Source organism: Pinus tabuliformis, chromosome 2_2 (genome assembly GCF_031772625.1).
Source record: "Pinus tabuliformis cultivar Carrire ecotype Pingquan chromosome 2_2, CPIR1, whole genome shotgun sequence".
In the NCBI taxonomy this organism is placed as follows: domain Eukaryota; kingdom Viridiplantae; phylum Streptophyta; class Pinopsida; order Pinales; family Pinaceae; genus Pinus; species Pinus tabuliformis.
In genome coordinates, this window is record NC_142300.1 from 1,012,823,329 (window position 1) to 1,012,843,626 (window position 20,298).

Here is a 20,298-nt window from a genome sequence, read left to right on the forward strand (position 1 = left end):
ACAATTAAGGAATAAGATAGAATACAAGCAAAGAAGAAAGCAATAGTTGAAAAAGAGAAAAGAAGAGGAGACTTGAAGGAACCAACAAGAAGAATCCTTGTAGAAGTAGAGGGAAGAAAAAGAACAAAAAAGGTTATTTTAAGAAGAGGGAAGCTAGAAGAAGTAGGAAGAGGATTTATAGGCCCAACACATAGATGAAGAATAGGAGGAGGATGACCAAGAAGTAGACATTATGTCAATTGTATAATAAACAAGCTATCGACCCCCACCTCCTCTCGCTGATGGCCATATCTGATTCAACAAGATGGGAATAGTCCCTCCACCAAATTACAGGGTCATGGAAATTTCAAAATTCACTTTTGATTAGCTAAAGATTAGAATAATACAAGAAAGAAGAAGGTATTTTTTGAATGACCCTCATCACCCTATCACCATCAACAAATAAAGCGTATTTGTGTCGAATACTAGGAGGGTAAAAGCATGTTAATGTGTATCACTTTTTCCCTTTTTGTGGCAAAGAAGTTTTATAAAAATAAATGGAGTTGGAATGTTTACTCTTAAATTTACAAAATCATCAAGAATTAGATGGTGGTAAAAGAAGACAAAACATATCAATTTAAATTCAATTTCATGTCATATTTTTTCTAAAATTTAATATATATTTTTTATCTAATTTATTCATTTTCTTTAAAAGATATTCATTAATATTTTACATAAATTTTTAAGTAGCGAAAAAACTGCGACCCCCCATTTCCCTATTGATTTATGTTTTTTAATTCCAATTTCTTTAAGAGATGTGTTGTAAACATTCTAAAGATTGCTAAACAAATTTAAAAATAAAAAGTTATTAAAATACTAGCAAAAATGATAATATTTTTGTATATACAAAACCGCGACCCAAGAAACTATCCTTTCAAGTTTATAAAATCAATTTTTTTTAATAGAAATTTGAAAATAACATATAACAAAAAGTTAAAATTATTTTTTAAAATTTTTTTAAAATATATTTTAAATTTTTTATAATAAAATTTTTAAATATGATTATAGTAACATATTTTATATTATTCAAAATATAATATTTAAAATTATTTGTTTATAAATTCTAATTCTATTTTTATATATATATTTTTAAAGAGTTTAAGCATTTCATTTAACTTTACATATTTAAACCTGCATATTTAAAAAATTTATTTATATTTTGTGAGTGATTAACCATAGTTTTTACCTATATTTACTATCAGTTGACTTATTTAAAATTTAGTATTTAATTTTTATAACATTATTTATATTTTTTGAACCCATTAAATAGGTTCACTATACCTTTTACCAAAATTTATTTTCAGTTAGCTTCGTTACAAATTTAGCATTTATTTTTTATAATTAACAAGTATGAAACTCAACTCATTTAATTGATATTTTTATATTTTTTCTTTTTTTATCTTTTTTCATTTGAGTACTTTTTTTCTTTTTCCATATAATGAGAGACATTAACATGCTTTTACCCAGGAAGAAACCAAGAGCATTCACAACAATAAATGCAACCTGAGTGTGACAACCCCACCCAATATTCTCGTATGAGCCACATATTGTAAAAATTATGTAAATATTTTGTAATGTTTAAAATAAAAGAAAATGGGACTGAGTCAAGGGACATGGATTCCAGAGTTGGGGATGGAGAATTGTTGCTTGGGATGTTATGGTTTCTTGTGCAAAGAAGAAACTTGAACTTTAGGATAGCCATTAAAGGTTGGTTGGTGCATGAAGTAAAGGGACTAGCTCCTAAAATTAAATGGGTTGAAGGAAAGTACTCAGGCCCATGCTTGCTTGAGAAAATGCAACAAGCAAATAGGACATAATTTATGAGGGTTGCAAAAAAATAGGAAGGTCGCAGCAGGAAAGAGAGGATGGAATGAAAAAAAAGGGGGATGGAAAAGGAAAAGGGGGGCTCTTGGGGGAACTCCTCTGAAGAGACCAACATAGACTTACTTTTAATGGAGACCTAGCTTTGGAGGCAGATAGAGAAGGGAATTGGAGTCAACTTCGAGCAAAATATTTAGTAGGCAGCGTTGAAGAGAAGAGAAGAGAAGCATATCATTTTTCTATCCCTAGAGGTTATGGGTTGAGTGCTACTCTCTATAGTCCTGTAAGAAATTGGGTTCCATCAAGGCTGTGGGTTGAGATAAGATCCATGGAGCCTTGTAACAGCTTAGGTCCCTAAAGGTTGTGGGTTGAGATCAAGGTCTATGGATCCTTGTAACAAGTTAGGTGCCTGGAGGATGTGGGTTGGGATGAAATATATGGAACCCTGTAACAGCTTGGGTCCCCTAGATGTTGTGGGCTGAGATAGCTACTCTAGAGCCCTGTAACAACTTTGGAGGAGACCATCCTAAAGCAGAAGTAGAGGAATACTTTATTAAAGACTTTGAACATTTCCTTGCTATTACAGTGGATTCTTGACTCCCTAGAAAGGGTTGGATCATTGCGTGTGCACTTGGGGGTGAGGTGGGGAACCTATGGAATCCTTGTGCTAACAAAGAAAGAAGCCATCAACTGGTGGGAACGAGGAAGAGGCCCAACAAAGTCCCTGATTCAATTGGAAGTTGGCACATAGTCCCAAAAGCAAGAATACCACCCTTCTTTGATGTTTTGATAATGAACCTCTTTAAGTGTTTTATTTCCTTTGTATTTGGGTACATACCAAATTCTTACATCTCTCCCTTCTTAAGTATGCCTTAATTTCATCAATTTGGTATTACTCTTGGCTATGTTAATGACGCTATATGAAAATTTTGGTAGATCCAACTGCGGAATAAGGATAATATATACTATTGAAGTTTGTATCCAAAACCTTCTTATTTATTAAAGGTTATTACCTTGTTGGTACTTGTCTAACCATTTTTGCTGGTATCCTTGTTCATTCCCCAGCTTTATCCTACTTTTGCATGATATATGCTAAAGCATGACACTAAAGTTAAGCTAACGAGAGTGATTTTCCTTTCTATGGTGACTTCAGAAATTTCCTCCACCTTATCTTACTACTGTACATTTAGAATTGCAATTTTGTTTGCTTCCTCCTCATTCTGAAGTAAAATTTAGCTCTTACTAGTGTATAAAAAAACTAAAAATCAAATATACTAATCCTTGTACATGTTATGGCTACATCACTCTATTTCAGAATTTTTTTATTTTATTTCTGGTTGCATATAGATTTACCCTTTCAATAGTCATCATATTTACAAAACTCCGTATAAATGATAGCTGCATATCATTAAATAAAGTTATCATGTTGTACAATAGTATACTACCATAATATTTATCTTCCTAGATCCTATAACCAAACTGCGCTATACTGAGTCATAGGTATTCTAACTGCTTCTAAAGTCTATCATTTCGACATTCCCCCACCCCCGCCCCCTTCATTTTTGTTTACCTATTTCAAGAAGATTTCACAATGGCCTTTCTATTTTAAAATGGTAGTTCCTACGAACACATAATAATAGTCTGTTTGCAATTCATACAATTTTTGCACATGCATATAATCTAATTCGACCCAATAAACTTAAATCTGTGAAGAACTATGCTTATCATAATTAAAATTTCACCATGCATTTTTTTCATCGAATCCATAACTAGTATTAATCAGATTCCACATACATATAATTAGTTGTTTAGACAATCCCAAACATGACATATATAATCAACTAATTAGGTTCAGAAATCTCTACTTGTGTCTGCTACGGAATCTACTTGGGAATCCACGTTAACCTCTGGACCGTGAACTGTCACCACCAGTTCCCCCCAAGCTAATAAATCATTGCAATGGAATCAACAACCTCTTTGATAACCAACTAATGTATTCTATACATTTTCTTCCCTAGCATATTTTTCCTTAGCAACATCCTGCTTTACTTGGGCATGCCAACCCACTTGCCTAGGCTATCTTTTTTCTTTTATTTTCTTAAAAGCACGCCTTTCTCTCTTGTAGTGATTTATTCTACCCATACTTATCATCTTTCTCCATCTAAGTGATTTATTGGAATTTTCTCTCCAATCTCATTAAATATTATGTATCATCTCCTGGGGATTTTAGGAGTCCTTTTTAGGGAAGAATTATTTTACTCTCATCCATCAAGGATAATTTTTTGAAATTTGGAAAAAATCTCTTTATTCTAGTGCTTCTTTCCCACATAATTTATAGTCTTTCCATTTATTAATAAAATTTATGTATTAGATCATAATACTCTCCTGTTCATATTCATTCCAATAAATCATGGCTTTCCCTCCATGAAGTTTATAAACAGTTCAGTATAATTATAATGAAACATAATCATAAATTCAGAGGTGTATTATAACACGAAGATAGAGGTTGTCCTCAGGAGATTGTAGAGATCCCATGTCTAAGGAATTGCAGGGGGAGGAACCAAATTCCTTGACCAAGCCATGGCATAATTGTAAGGAAGAATGATAATCAAGCTTTGTAATTGTTTCAAGAGCCCAAATGATGCCTAAAATAGAGTCTTGGTTGAAGAAGCTAGATCTGAACGACCAGTGATGAGAGGGGATGTATCGAGAAGATTTAAAGTCACCTTGAAAGAAGGAAAAAGGGAACTCTTTGCTTTGTAAATATTGTATCCCTAACTTTATCTGAGAATGGGAGATAAAACATATACACGTCAACCGTGGATTCACAGTTGGGATCCTACGGCCAGTGCACGGGTTCTGAGGACCATTCAAGCCCTAAAATGTAACATAGGTCGAAGGTCATTTCGTGTGTTGGTAGAAAGAGGCATGCTAGTAAGGCACAATGTACTGACCCGTCTAGGTCATAAATCATGGGTCGGGTCATTGGGAAGGAAGTACACCCTATGCTTAAAAAATGGGTTGACCCTGACTTAGTCGGAGTTCGGTGTGTCAGGATGTTAATGGTGTTGGGGATTGAAGAAGCGTATGATCCTTGAATCTTCTGATTAATCGACTATTGTCAGGCCTCTGGAAGACTTTCGCGTGGTAGTGGGAGACAAGTGGTCATTGATTTAGGGAGAGGAGGAAATTATGTTATAAACAATTAAAACAAAAAAAAACAAGAAGGGAAGGAGAGAGGGAAAGTGGAAAAACAAAAAGGACAAGTTCAACCAAGCAGTAGGGGTTCGAACTTTACAATCCTATTTCCATGACTGAAGGAACAATGGGGGTTGGATCCACTGGTGATGAACACCCTTACTCCAAGAGGGTAGGTGGGTATGTTACACTTTGCGGAAGCTACGAAGGAGAACATTGATTTCTTGATGCGAGAAAATGAACAATTAGCAAAGGAAATAGCTACTGCAATAAGAAATTATCTCTCATTAATACTAGAAAAAATGATTCAAAGTAACTATACTTGAAGAAATCAATCCATTGGAAGACACCATGAAGCAATTATATGATGAGATGACCACTCTACATGAGGTGGTGGTGGTCTTACATGAATTTCAAAAAGGGTCACAGAAGATGACGAAGGTCCTTACGATAACTTACTCAACCATAGATTTGATCCAATACTAGGACATCAAATATAAGAATACACCTACGGTGTTGGTCACAAAAAGTAGATAGGATTTTGAAATGGATAGGGAAGAAATCATGACATTTATATAGATCTATGATCAGCTCCATACTTTTTCCACTAGCACCATAACATCATATTCACGAATTTATAATGGATTGGAAGCCTCAGTAAGGATGCACAAGATACCTTTTCTGGGAACATTTACAAAAGTAAAGAATAGGAGCATTATTAAGCAAGAGATAGAAGATTTCTTATGAAACATCAAACTGGCGACCACTTAGGATGAGATTGAGGTGACCAAAGAATCATAATTCTATAGTCTGTGGTCGAGCTAGCTAAAATACACATGAAGTTGATCATGTTGTTGAGAAACCTTCAAATAGATCCTAAGACCATATAAGCAAATGCACTAGAGGGTAAATTAGATACAATCTAGATGTACCATTCTAAGTCGAGCACATTGTAACAAAGTACAAATCTTGGCACCAATATCTTACTACATAGTTACATATTACCGTCGATGAGTTACAATTTCCATAAGTTTAGCATAATGTATCTTATGGCTATAGCCACATTTTTGTCTTATTGTAATTTGTATTTTGAAAATAATGAGAAAATGTAAAACATGTAAGTGGTAGTACAAGAGTCACATAGGGATATGAAGAGTCATTAGTAACTTCAAAGCTTAAAGATAAACTCAAAAGGAAAATAGAAACATAAGAGTTATAAGGGGAGGTGAAAGGTCACCTCACTTGCTATAAATAAACCCTCATTACTCAAGAAAAGGGCTTCGACATTTGGAGAGCTAGCCTTGGCTTCTCTAGTTTAGCATATAGAAGATCATTCTTTGGAGAAGAAAGTGGCAGCTTCATGTTCCACTATTGGGGCTAGTGTTTCATCATTGTACATGTACTTGGGACCTTCACTTAATCATCAAAAGATCTTAGATCCAACACACTTTCATGCATGTATCATGGATGTCTTAATATTATTATTTTAATGTTTGCGGTATATGTTATGTTCATAAATGCTAAAGAAAATGAAATATTTCATTGGCTTTGGTATTTATCTTGTTAAATGTGTGTTGTTATTTACTTTCATGATCATTATTATCTCTGGAACTATTTTTCAAGTTAACTAATGACGGAAAAATTTCCTAAAGGAAGTTTACCTCCATCTTTATAAAATTATTACGTGAACCTATGGGTTATGACCCACACTTACATCGGAAGCCTTTACATTGGTGGGTTTAATGAAAAACCGACCAATCACCAAACAGAAAAATAACACATAATTTGCCAACAAATGCCGATCCCACTCCAAACACACAAGACTGGACCCCAAATAAAATAAAACCACATCCATAAACTTCTCAGGTCCGCTCAGGCCCAAGCCTTGTCAGCTTCAATCTCCGTCGTTGATCTCACCTTCCAATCCGACGGTTGTTCGTTCACCCAATCAACAAAACTAATTGGTGATCCTCCACCGTTGATCAAAACCCATTTGATCCAACGGCTAACAACGATATCATGTGAGCCACTTGCACAAGGATTACCTTGGTTTTCTCTCTCCTGCGATGTGTTACGTGTCAACTGATTAATGGAATCGGGTGACCACTCCAAATTACCACTTACCACTTTTTCTCCACCCGATAAACCATTTCCGCCTGCGAAACTACTTTTCTCACGCATTAACGCTCACACATTTTGCCCATGTCATAACCATCGATCTAACGGATTGGTTGATCTAATGATCCAGATCAACTTCCGCGATTCACCTTCTGCAAGCACTTGGGTTTAATCTCTGCCGTTCATTTCTTGACTCCATTCTATGCAACTTAATCCTGGTCGCTTATCGCAAACAATCTCGTCTGTTGATCTAGCTGATCCAACGACTCCTATGCATTGTCGCCTCATTTCGTCATCCTTCCCTATACTTCATTTTTACGCCATTTCTTCAGTGTTCTTATGTGGTTTCGGGCTTACTTCAGGGTTTCTGGTTTTGGTTGTTCTGCAACACGACTCCCTCTTGGACTTAACTCTGTGTACTCTTAATAACTGTCATCCCTGAACTTCACTTGGATCCTTTGATTGGATTCAACGATCAAAACATGATCCTTCATCCTCACTTCTTCTCTATCTTCTGCTCAAACTCCACCTGCATATATATACTATGCAAAATCTTCTAATTCGCACACAATTTATCCTTCGATTACTCAATCCACACACTTATACAATTCAGAATCGAATTTTTTGTATTGATAAATAAATATTTACATACGAGTCTCTTTCTATTTGGCCTAATATTCTAATCAGTGGCCTCTATTTTCCTACCTGCCCGTAGGCTTACAATCAAACCTCTAACTCACACCTCTAACTACTAACTTGACTAACTATCTTTGACTAACTTTTTCTCTGCCTTTTTGTCTTACATTTATACAAAAGGATTTTATAACCAATTCCTGGTTTAGATCCATAACCGTCTCAACAAAATCCTAAAATCTCTTCCTTATCTCTAAGGATCCTCTCTAATCCACAAAATCATGAACTAACTCCTAATCTAATATTTACAACTGATTCTCAAATCTTTCGCTATCCTAAATCTCTCATGTTCTCCAACATTCAAGAACATTTATAAACATGCCTCACTATACTTAATTAAATGCATATTCTAGATTCTCTCATTAAGATCACTCAAAACCTTAATAATTACATTAATTCAACGCTTACGAAACCAAATTACTTAAAACACAAGACCCCCCTATGTCTACTAAAATACAATGTTTCTTCTGAGCTGAATGCTCCTGCATCAGACTCCCAAAGTAGAAAACATTCATGATCTCTTGATCATGTGTCTTCATATGTTGATAGAAAACCTCCAAGGTCATAAACTTTAGTTTGTAATTGTCTGAATGCTCTACATCTTTACTGCTATTGTATGTCTGTTGTCTTATGTTTCATCTTCCTGATCTTGTCAATCAGGTTCAAACTCTAATTGATCATCCTTCCTGCTGCTGTCAATCTCCTCCATATGGACTGTTTCATCATTAACTTCCACAATTCTTCAATTTCCATCTCCAACACATCCTTGGGCTATTCCATACTCTGCCACTTACTGTTACCTCTTTCTCTTTGTTTTAGGTTGTTGTCGTTGTTCACTAACTCTTCAAACTGTTGTTCTTCTCTTTGAAGTTGTCGAATTCTTACTCTTACTCTTTTTTTGCTTATTCTTACTTTTTCTCCTACGCTTACTTTTTCTGCCTCCCTTTCATCCTTACTCTCTTTCATGATTATCTCTTTCTGCATTGAATCATGACCTTCCAGCATTCTCTCCAACAATTGAACATCTCTATTCCATGGATTAAATTCTTCCACAGAATCCTATTCTACCATCTTTACTTGGTTGCTCATCTATGCCAAGTTTCCTCCAGCATCTGTAGCTAAACCTGCACTCAAAAAACAATTATTAAAATAAAAAACATAAGGCCTCAGTGCCTCTTCTTCCTTCGGAAACACTTCAGTATGCTGCTTTGATTTCTCCTCTTCTATCAGCACATCAGTATGCTAATTCAACCTCTTTAAAGAATTCTCTAATGTACTCTCAAGACTATCAATTAGTCTCCCCTCCACATCATCTTCTCTAATGATGTCTTTTTGCTCTTGTCCACTGTAGTGAACTCCTTCCGCTGCAATCACACTGACATACTCTGAATTTCCCAGCAAATACTCCAGTAACTCAATTTTTGGTTGAATTGAGGCTTATGTGATCCATAACATTTATAAGAAAAAAAATTGACGTAAATCACATGCAAAAAATATTTGTCGACGCATTTCGAACCAACTAGTGTGGTTCATCGTGAGGACAAGTTGAAGAAACATATCCAACTTAGCATGTTAAATAGTCTGAGCAGAGCCTCCAACGACTATCTTGACCAACGACTAATTTTGACTTTAGGACCAGGATCATAAATTTATTTATTTATTTATGTTAAATAAACTTTATGGAACTTAGTTATATTAGGTGACCAATAAAAATAAATAAAAATATAAAATAATTTTAATTGGTGTCAATGGTTAGTTAAAAAGGTATTGTTTAATAATTAAAAATTATAAGTTATTAAGTATTAAAATGGAAATTAGTTATATAAAGGACCTTTCTTATATATATATATATATATATATATATATATATATATATATATATATAGTATATATATAGTAATATTAATAAGTTGTTAATAAAAGTTAGTTAGAATTAATAAAATATTGGAAAAAATAAATAAATAAAATAAAATAAAAATAAAAAGTAACTAAATAAATAAAATAAACATAAAAATAATAATCATAATAATAATATATATAAATTAATTAAGAAAGTAGATGGTTATAAAAGGTACTAATATTGAAAAAATATCAGGTAAAAAAAAAAAAAATTAATTAATTAATTAATTAAAATAATAATAATAATAATTGAAAATAATAATAATAATAATAATAATAATAATAATAATAATAAAAAATTAAAATAAAAAATAAAATAAAATAAAATAAATAGAGAGAGCGACACATTCTAAAAAGAAGAAGGTTAAGAACAGGACCATAAGAAAACCACTGAGCCAAAGGAGAAACCCTAGGAGGAAGGAAAAGACAAGGCTCCAAGGATAAGGACCTGCGAAATAAAGGGAAAACAACAAAAGCTAGAGAAAGTTCAAAAAAAATAAAAAATAAATAAATAAATAAGCAAGATTAGGAAGAAAGGGCAGGGATCCAGTAGCTACTGATCTTCCAGCCGTCATCTCTATTGAGATTGTTCGGCCTTCTTTCAATTTCAATAGCTTCTCTGAATTTACAGTGATGGAATTGCGCAACCTTGGCAATAACCTTGGCCTCCTCAATACAAACCTGATGCTTGGTCTTTTCCACATGCTCTGCTAACGCTGAAGAGTTGGTTCTCCCATGTCTTAGGTCCACTGCATGTTCACTGATCCTTTGATGGATGGAGCACCCTGTTTCCCCGATATAGGGGGTCCCACAAGAACAAGGGATCAAGTAGACACCCTTCATGTCTTTAGGGTCAATGGGATCTTTCATCGATCGGAGGGATTTGCGAATAGTTTTGAGGGGCTCAAAGGTAGAGGGAATATCATACTTCTTAAGCATCCGAGCAATCTTGTCTGTGGTTCCCTGGACATAGGGAAGATGGACACCTAGCCGGCGCTCTTTGGGTTCTTTTTTAATTAATGAATTTTTAGAGGCTTTAAGGAAAGCCTTCTGACCCAGGTGCCTACTATAGCCATTTTCCACAAAGACATTAAGGAGATGGGATTTCTCCTTATCGAAGCTCTCCCTATCAGAAATCCTAAGGGCACGAGTAGCGAGGGTGTTAAGAACACCCAACTTTTGAGCAGGGAAATGATGGGAATCGACATGAAGATACTACTCAGTATGCATTTTCTTCCGGAACACTAAGTGGGAGAGTGAACCATCCTTATTCTTAGATATAAGAATATCCAAGAAGGGGAGGCAACCATCAACCTCTTTTTCCATAGTGAACTTAATGGCAGAGTACTGACACTTCATAAGTACTTCATCATTACTTATGATTCCTGCATTTATAAAAAAATTATCAGTTTGAAAATTACAAGGTTCAACAGTCTCAACTGTTGCTTCACATATCAGTTCTTCAGACTGAATTTCATCTCCTTTTAGAAGAAATTTTTCCTATGTTGTCACAATTTCAAACATCAATGTATTACTAAATTTTTTCTGCTGCAATAATTCACTGCTTTTCTCATTCGAGAGACATTCTCCATCATTCTTTACTTCAGAGTTTTTATCTTCTGAAATATACTCTTCCATACTTTTGACAGCTTCAAAAGATTGCTCATCTTCTGAAAAACGTGTAATCACATTAAAATTATTAGATTCAACAATATAAGGTTTTACATTCTCCTGTTGGTCTGCATTTGTCCAACAGTTCAGAAAATCATCAATAATTCCTTCTTCTTCACCCAGAACTTCACCCTGCTTTGGTTCACAAATGGAAACTTCCATTTCCAACTCAGCTTCTCTGAGTTTTTCCATCAGCCACTTTACTTGCCTCTGTTGTAGCCTTCTCTGTAACTTAGACCACTTCACTGGATTCTTCTTTAATACCCAACCTAGTCTTTGGTTTTCCTCAAGTATCATCCTTAATACATTGAGTTGTTCTTTCATCTCAACAATCTCTTTGTCAATTTCCTCTTGACTCATTCTCTTTCCATTTGCCTTGACATCTTCCTTATTTACCTTTCTTCTGCTGTGGTTTTCCTCAGAACCTCTGTTATGAATATTAATAGTCATCTTGTTCTCCATCTCTATCTTCATGAGCTCCTTACTCACTTACTATGAGCTGCATTAAAGCCTCTGCAACAACAAGTCCTCCCTGCTGCCACTTACCTCACCAAGATTTCCTCTGTACTTTGTCTTTTGGCAAGCACTTGGTTCTCTATCTCTGGAACCTATTTTGAGCACTTCTCTCTGCTCCTTCTAGGCTTCAACTCATCTGCATCTTCTAAGAACACAACTATCCTCTTGTATTTCAATCACTAATGAAATACTAGGTTTTGACCACTTCTTCGTTCACTTAGAAACTCTTACCAGCTTCCTTCATCCCTTAGCAATTCTACCCACATCCTCTGTGGAATTTCCTTTTTGAGATGCAACAATACCTTTGCAATAATAAGTCTCCTTCTTGCTACATATGCCTCACTAAGCTTCTCTCCTTTGAGCTCAGTCTTTTGGCATCTCGCTGCTTCTTTCCTCTGGAATCAGTTGAGCACTCCTTGCTCTAGGTTGTTGCAATCTTCTCACCTTCTTATGCTGCTACCTTCAAGATCTTTGCATGATCTTGTTCTACCATTCACCTGCACTTTGAATGGATTGTTCTTTGTTTCCTTGCATCTGCAAGTTCTGCTGCACTTTATCCCTGTGTGCCTACTACTTGTCAGATTAGAATCTGATCTCCTCTTGCCTGGATACACATCTTAAAACATAACTCTGTTCTAAATTTTCTCAAAGATTTTTTCACACAGAATTTCTTTGTGCTGCTTTGATATCAAATGTTTCAACCACAATTATACTCTGATACCAAATGATGACGGAAAAACTGCCTAAAGGCTCCATCTTTAAAAAATTAATACGTGGACTTGTGGGTTATGGCCCGCACTTACATTGGAAGCCTTTACATTGGTGGGTTTAACAAAAAACCGACCAATCACCAAACAACAAAATAACACATAATCTGCCAACGAACGTCGATCAACGCACAAGACTGGACCCCAAAGAAAATAAAACCGCATCCATAAACTTCTCGGGTCTGCTCAGGTCCAAGCCTTATCGGCTACAATCTCCACCATTGATCTCACCTTCCAATCAGACAGTTGTTCGTTCACTCAATCAAAAAAAATAATTGGTGATCCTCCACCGTTGATCAAAACCCATTTGATCCAACGGTTAACAATGATATCAGGTGAGCCACTTGCACAAATATTACCCACCCGATAAAGTGGTTTTCTCTCTCATGCAGCGTGTTACATGTCAACTGATTAATGGAATCAGGTGACAACTCCGAATTACCACTTACTACTTTTTCTCCACCCAATAAACCATTTCCATGTACGAAACTAATTTTCTTGCACATTAACGCTCACACATTTTGCCCATGCGATAACCGTCAATCTAACGGATCTGTTGATTTGACGATCCATATCAACTTCTATGATTCATCTTCTGCAAGCACTTGGGTTTAATCTCTGCTGTTCATTTCTTGACTCCATTCTACATGACTTAATCCTGGCTGCTTATTGCAAACAATCTCGTTCGTTGATATAGCTGATCCAACGACTCCTATGCATCGTCACCTCATTTCTTCGTCCTTCCCTTTACTTCGTTTTTATGCCATTTCTTCAGTGTTCTTCTGTGGTTTCGGGCTTACTTCAGGGTTTCTGGTTTTTGGTTGTTCTGCAACACAACTCCCTCTTGGACTTAACTCCATGTACTCTTAATCACTGTCATCCCTGAACTTCACTTGGATCCTTTGATCGGATTCAATGATCAAACCACGATCGTTCATCCTCACTTCTTCTTTGTGTTCTACTCAAACTCTACCTACATATATATACTATGCAGAAACTTCTAATTCACACACAATCTATCCTTCGATTACTCAATCCACACACTTACACAATTCAGAATCGAATTCTCTTTATTGATAAACAAATATTTACATACGAGTCTCTCTCTCTCTAACTTGATATTCTAATCAGTGGCCTCTTTTTTCCTACCTGCCCATAGGCTTACAATCAAACCTCTAACTCACACCTCTAACTACTAACTTGACTAACTTTTTCTCTGCCTTTTTAGCTTACATTTATACAAAAGGATTCTATAACCAATTCCTGGTTTAGATCCATAACCTTCTCAACAAAATCCTAAAATCTCTTCCTTATCTCTAAGGATCCTCTCTAATCCAAAAAATCATGAACTAACTCTAAATCTAAGATTTACAATTGATTCTCAAATCTTTCACTATCCTAAATCTCTCATGGTCTCCAACATTTGAGAACATTTACAAATATGTCTCACTATACTTAATTAAATCCCTATTCTAGCTTCTCTCATTAAAATCACTCAAAACCGTTATAATTACATTAATTCAACACTTAGGAAACCAAATTTCTTAAAACACAAGACCCCCCTATGTCTACAAAAATACAATGTTTCTTCTAAGCTGAATGCTCCTGCATCATTAACTAATGAGTATTTCCTTCCTCTTGTGTGTCTTTTTTAGGATAGTATTATTAATTTTCTACTAGAGGCTCTCTCTCTCTCTCCTCTCCATGGAAGTCCCTTTTATACATTGAAAATGGTGTCTCACAAAGCTTACTCGCTAATCTCAAAGTTATGTGTATGATCTCTTGTGTTGTTTGTTGTAGTCGAGGCATATCCTTAAGATATCTGTAATAGTGGTCAAGGCCATATTCCAGGTGGAGTTCCTATCCCAAATGGTGTGAGGTATAATTAGGACTTCATTATGAGGAGACCACCTTATTTTTGGCCACTTTAGCACTGTCAACAGATGGGTTTGCCCATGTTTTTTTAGATAGATTCAAAACCTATGAAAGTTGAATATTATGATCCATAACTAAAAAAAAATGTATTTTTCTTCTAGATAATGATCCTATGTTTATGTTTTCTTGAAGCATTAGGACATGATAAAGTCAATGATGATACACATGGGTTGGCATTGCCAGAGGGGGGTAGGAGATCACATTGAGAAGATCTTGATGGAGGAGCTGGGAGAGTAGAGCAGAAAGACTGGGATGGTGAAAGATAATCGGTAGATTGAATTCAGGAGGAAGGGGATGTACGAGGGAGAACAATTGGTCTAGGAGGGGAAGGTGGGGAAACGTTGGTGACAAGAGTGAAAAGTAGGAGCATGAGGCTAGACGCATGTTGACCTCATGCTAGTTGATGAAAGTTGGCTAAGTGGGAAGGTTGGATGAGTATTCCACCTTGTTAGCCCCCCAGTAAGCCATGTGGAGAGTGGAGTAAGGGTGTCATGGATATACATTGGCACCTATTTAGAACTAATGAACTACAGGGCCAGAAACCTCATTTCCTTCGCAAAATATTTTTATGATAATATAAAATCAACAAAGTTGTTTATACTTATTTTTTTCTTGTTTTGTTATTATTTTTTCTTTAATTATTATTATTCAATGCATATTTTTCTAAAAAAAAATATTATATATTAATTAGGCAAAAATCTTTGATTGTTTCCCTACTTTCGAGATACCAAAAGCTCAAGGGAGTAAAACCTCGTGTCCACATATTTTGCCTAAATTATAACAAATAAATAATGTGCATAAAGATATCAAAAAGCTAAAAGGAGAGATTGGATGACATCGACTCAATCTCCTCACCATCTGCAAATTCCTGGAGTCTAATCGATCTTACTGGAAGATGGAGATCTTCCTTGGATAGATCATCTACTTCTATGTTAAGCTGACACAAAATATGATAAACATTGATTTGTTGATAAGAATTATGAACAACCCTAATGTTTGACAATAAAGGTTCCAGTCCAATTATGTTCAATCCTACCCTGTGGTTCACCCAATTAATGAATATCTTTGAATCCCCCCTTACTTGGAGACTCGAAGTACCTTTTGTTTGGGCCACTTTCATTAGAACCCATAAGGCTACAAACTCGGCTTCATTGTTAGACCCCCTACAAGGGGCATATCATACATATAAGGAATAGTAGTGACATAAGTACAAGAATACCTCGACACAACACCATGGAGGATGACCTTGGTTGGCACCATCGAAGAATCCCCAGGGAGAAAAAAAAATAATTTCAGACATACATGGGATCCTCTGCTTAGGTAATGGATGATCTGCCTTGAATTCCTAAGCCAGGGAAGTGATCTCTACAACATACAGAAGGGGGGAATGAACTTATCCTGAAAAATGACATGATTTCGTGATCACCAAACAAAAGCAATAAGCAGATAACATAGACCTTTGAATGAAGAAAAGTATTCATTGGGCCAACACATTTTAAAAGAATCAACCAGATTTGAGCCCATCCACCTTGACTTAGGATTAAAATCTCTCCACAAAAAGTCACTAACCTAAGATAGATAACCACATCACATAAAGAGGTGGGAATGAGACTCTTCTAAAGCTTTACATAGGGAAGACTAATTGGGACCAAACAAATTGTGCCTTTTTAGCTTGTCCTAGGTGAGTAACCAGTCACTAAGAGCTAGACACATAGAGTTTGGTTTTCAAAGGGGCACTGGCTCCCCATATATACCTCCACCACCAACTTCTTTCCTTGGTGAACTATTCTTCGAACCATGCCTTATAACCCAGTGTGGCAGTGAAATCTCCTGAGTGGGTAGTTTTTGACCAAACATGCATGTTTGGAACATTGCCTTTGTTATATGCATGATTCTCCACCAACAAGTCAATGTACTAATCCCATTTTTCCACTATTTCTGCTACTAGACATAGTCCCATAGTCTACTTCCATCCAATATGACCTCTACTGCTAGGGGGATGGGCATTGACATATGTTAGGCTAGTAATATTAAAACGATGAAGAGAGGATAATATATGAGCTATAATCATTACCTGCACCTTCCCAGGGGTTGCATCCTATTCTTATTTAATGGCCATCCTCTACAAGCCATGCAATAGATTTTCAAATCAAGAGGAAGGCTCTTATCATTGGTTTCCATATTATTGAGCCTTTGGAGAACTTATTTGGGATTCTGAACAAATCCACAACTAATTACCTTACATTACTTTGTACCATAACAGATATTATTCAATATATATATATATATATATATATATAAGAAATATTTGTAATGTTCAATAAAAATAATATATATGGGATTGTTTAAGCAACCAGGCTTAAAGAAATACTTATTATAAATTCAACATATCACATAGAAATTAAATTTTTATAAAAAAAATAACAACCTTTCTACTAATCATTTAAACTATATCCAATAAACAATATAAAAATGATCTAAACTAAATCCAATTAATATCGAGGAGCGAAAAAATTAAATTATATAAAAATATAAGATTCTTTCATTACTCATATATACACATTTTTTTTTTTTTTCCGAAGGTGGTAAAACCTATCAACTCAGGTGTCAAACCAACAGTGAGGACAGCCATCTCTGGCTGCTATCCGCGAATGTTGGGTTTGACTCATCACTGTTAAATAGGAAAACCACGCCACCTGGCATAACCCTGCTGGTGGTCCGTAATCGGGAGCAGGCTCTCACTCCTGCCAGATGCCTCTGGGTCTTGGGCCGTTAACCTGTTTCCTTACGTCCGAGGAAGACGAGCTCTTAGCCAAGCAGAAGCAGTTTTACGGCATACTCCAGGCCGTATATACACATTTTAATTTCAAATTCACACCCATAACAAAGAAATCAAACCATTTTTATAAAAAAAAAAAATTAATAAATAATAAATTTAAATAAAACAAATTTATATAAATATAATCGATATTAAAATAACTGATAATCTCAAATCATAGATAACTCCAAAACAATGGCAGAACAAGAATATTAAATACAATAATTAAAAAAATTATATAGATAAGATTGATAAGGCTGAACCATTTGCTCCTTTTCTCGCTGTGTAATCTTTACTAAAATATATTATAGTGGACCAACACATTTTTATTATAATCATTAGAACTTTTGTAGTTGTATTGGATAAAGATTATATAGTTTATCAATATGGAAATGTACAAGTTTATTTCACAATTTATAAATTTGAAGTGTATAATATCTTTCAATAAAATGTAATAAAATGTTATAAATTTTTAAATCCGGTTGTACCCAAATTTTTCCTAACAAATATAATTATATATATAAAAAAAATCAATAATCAATATTTTTGTTATAATTTGGTGATATAAATTTAGATGTCCATTTCATTTTATTTTGTTATTTAAAATGTTTTTCTGAATATTTAAATATTTTTTTTTTAAATAATAGAAAAAAATTAACACAAATTTTATCAAACAAAATTGTGGTGTAGATTTTTATAAAGTTTTTTAATATTTTATTATAATTTCATGATATAATTTTAAATGTGGAAATAATTTTTTGTTATTTGAAATGTATTTATAAATGTGTAAATAAATTCAATTATTTAAAAATAAAAATATAATTAAAAAAATATTGAAATTTGATAAAATTTAATGAATTTTAAAAACATATATCCATTCATAACTAAATCAAGGTAGGTATAAATACAAAAACCAAGCCACTGTAATGACCATATACTTAATCAAAATATGACTTGAATTGTATGTAACGACTGAAGTGAAATTATGCACAATCAATCATCCTTAAAATCAATGATCCCGAATATAATTGCATATGTTCCACCTAAAAATATATACACATTATTAATAGATTAGCAGTCGGGGCGATATATATAATGATATGCTTACTAATTCTGATGATATATACATCCACTCAATTCCATACATCTCAGAGAGAAACATAATGGTCATATAATGCCTTATTGGAGTAATTATTCACGTAATGATCAATCTTCATCGCCAACACTAATCAGTTTCCTAGCTTTGTCCTCACCGTTGTTTCCCTCTATAAATAACAACATTACGAACTTTCATGGATGTGATGAGTTGGTGCTCATAATCAGCTCTAGAGCGAGGATTATACAGAGTTGTATACGCACTTTGTATATCCATGAAATCGTGGGAAGATTTATCCTTCCCATCAGAGGGTGCAATGTCTGGGTGATGGAGTTTGGCCAATTTTCGATATGATAATTTTATTTCTTCCTCGCTTGCCCCAACCAATAATCCCAGAACATGGTACAAATCAATACTGCAATAGTTGGTACTCTTCATCTTCAACTGATCTCAGCCTTGAGAGTTTTGAACCTGGGCATATACAAATGGCATTTCTCTCTTATTTCCAGATTGAAATTTTATTTTCTAGTAAATCTTTAGAGGCAATACCGTTTTCATCCCAATCTGTCTTCCAAATCGCAAAGGCAATGACTCCTCAAAATCTGATGATGATAATAATGAATTTATTGTTTCTGCAAGAGATTGATTGTGTTGAGCTACTATAAATCTCCAACACCGGATGAGTTCTAGAAAAACCCATAATTCTCTATATATTACAGAGACTGAATGGAAAGACAAGTTTAAAAAAATGAATTGAATGGAAATGGAGAGAAAGAAGTGGAGGTATTAGATTATATTGGGGTTGATGATGCTCAACAACGCAAGCAGGAAGGAAGCCATATCGACACTCATGAGTCATTAGTCTGGGCGGGAAAATTCAAAATGTGAAAAGTATGTTGGAAAATTGAAATTCAAATCTATGTGGATTTAGGAGTAATCTACATTGCGACTTTTTGGAAAATCTGGTGTTCTAAAATTGCTTTTTTCTAGAATCCATTTGGCTGACGTGACGTCACTGGCACCTCCCGTTGCCCCTCTCTCACTGGTGCCCATCTCTATAACCTCCTCTCCCCATCTCCATCACCTCCTCTCTCGCTGCATTAACTCCACTCCACCATCTTGCGCCTTTTGCCACAAAGTGGATCTCGACAAATCTGGGGAACCAAATACGCTTATGATCAACTGGCCCCCTTGGTCCCATGGATTTGGTAACATAGCTAGAAAGTAATTGTTAGGTCCCTATACTACTAGTGTAAGCCCCTTATTATATTGTTGGGCCCATGTAGTCCCCATATTGTTATTATTGTGCCACATAGAAACCCACTATTGTTATTGTTGTGCCCTTACATTATTATTGTTATGTCGGCTCCGATTATATTATGACCCCTTAGACTCCTATATATAGAAACGAGGTCTTGCCATTTGGATCATCGAAGAATTGTTCATTTGTGTAATTAAAGGAGGTTTCCCCCTCAAAGAGACTAATTTTTAAGTCGTCGATCTATCTTTTCTATCTTTTCGTGAGCTGGTTTCATAACATTTGGTATTAGAGCTTTGGATTCTAGGGTTTCGGTGCTCCAAGCAGGTCATCATGGAATGTTCACTATAACTTTTTTTCCTGCGTCATTTCAGAAGCTAAAAGAAAAACCCATTTGAGCTGAAATCGCTATGATCCTTGGGTCTGAATTTCATATCTTGTCTCGCTATATTTTCGGAGATATGATCTA

At 34.9% G+C, this 20,298-nt stretch overlaps 1 pseudogene; it reads right to left on the reverse strand.

The window, feature by feature from the left end:
- Positions 1 to 8,958: 8,958 nt before the first annotated feature.
- On the reverse strand, positions 8,959 to 19,271 carry LOC149196806 (chaperone protein dnaJ 11, chloroplastic-like; annotated as a pseudogene).
- Between the last annotated feature and the right edge of the window lie 1,027 nt (positions 19,272 to 20,298).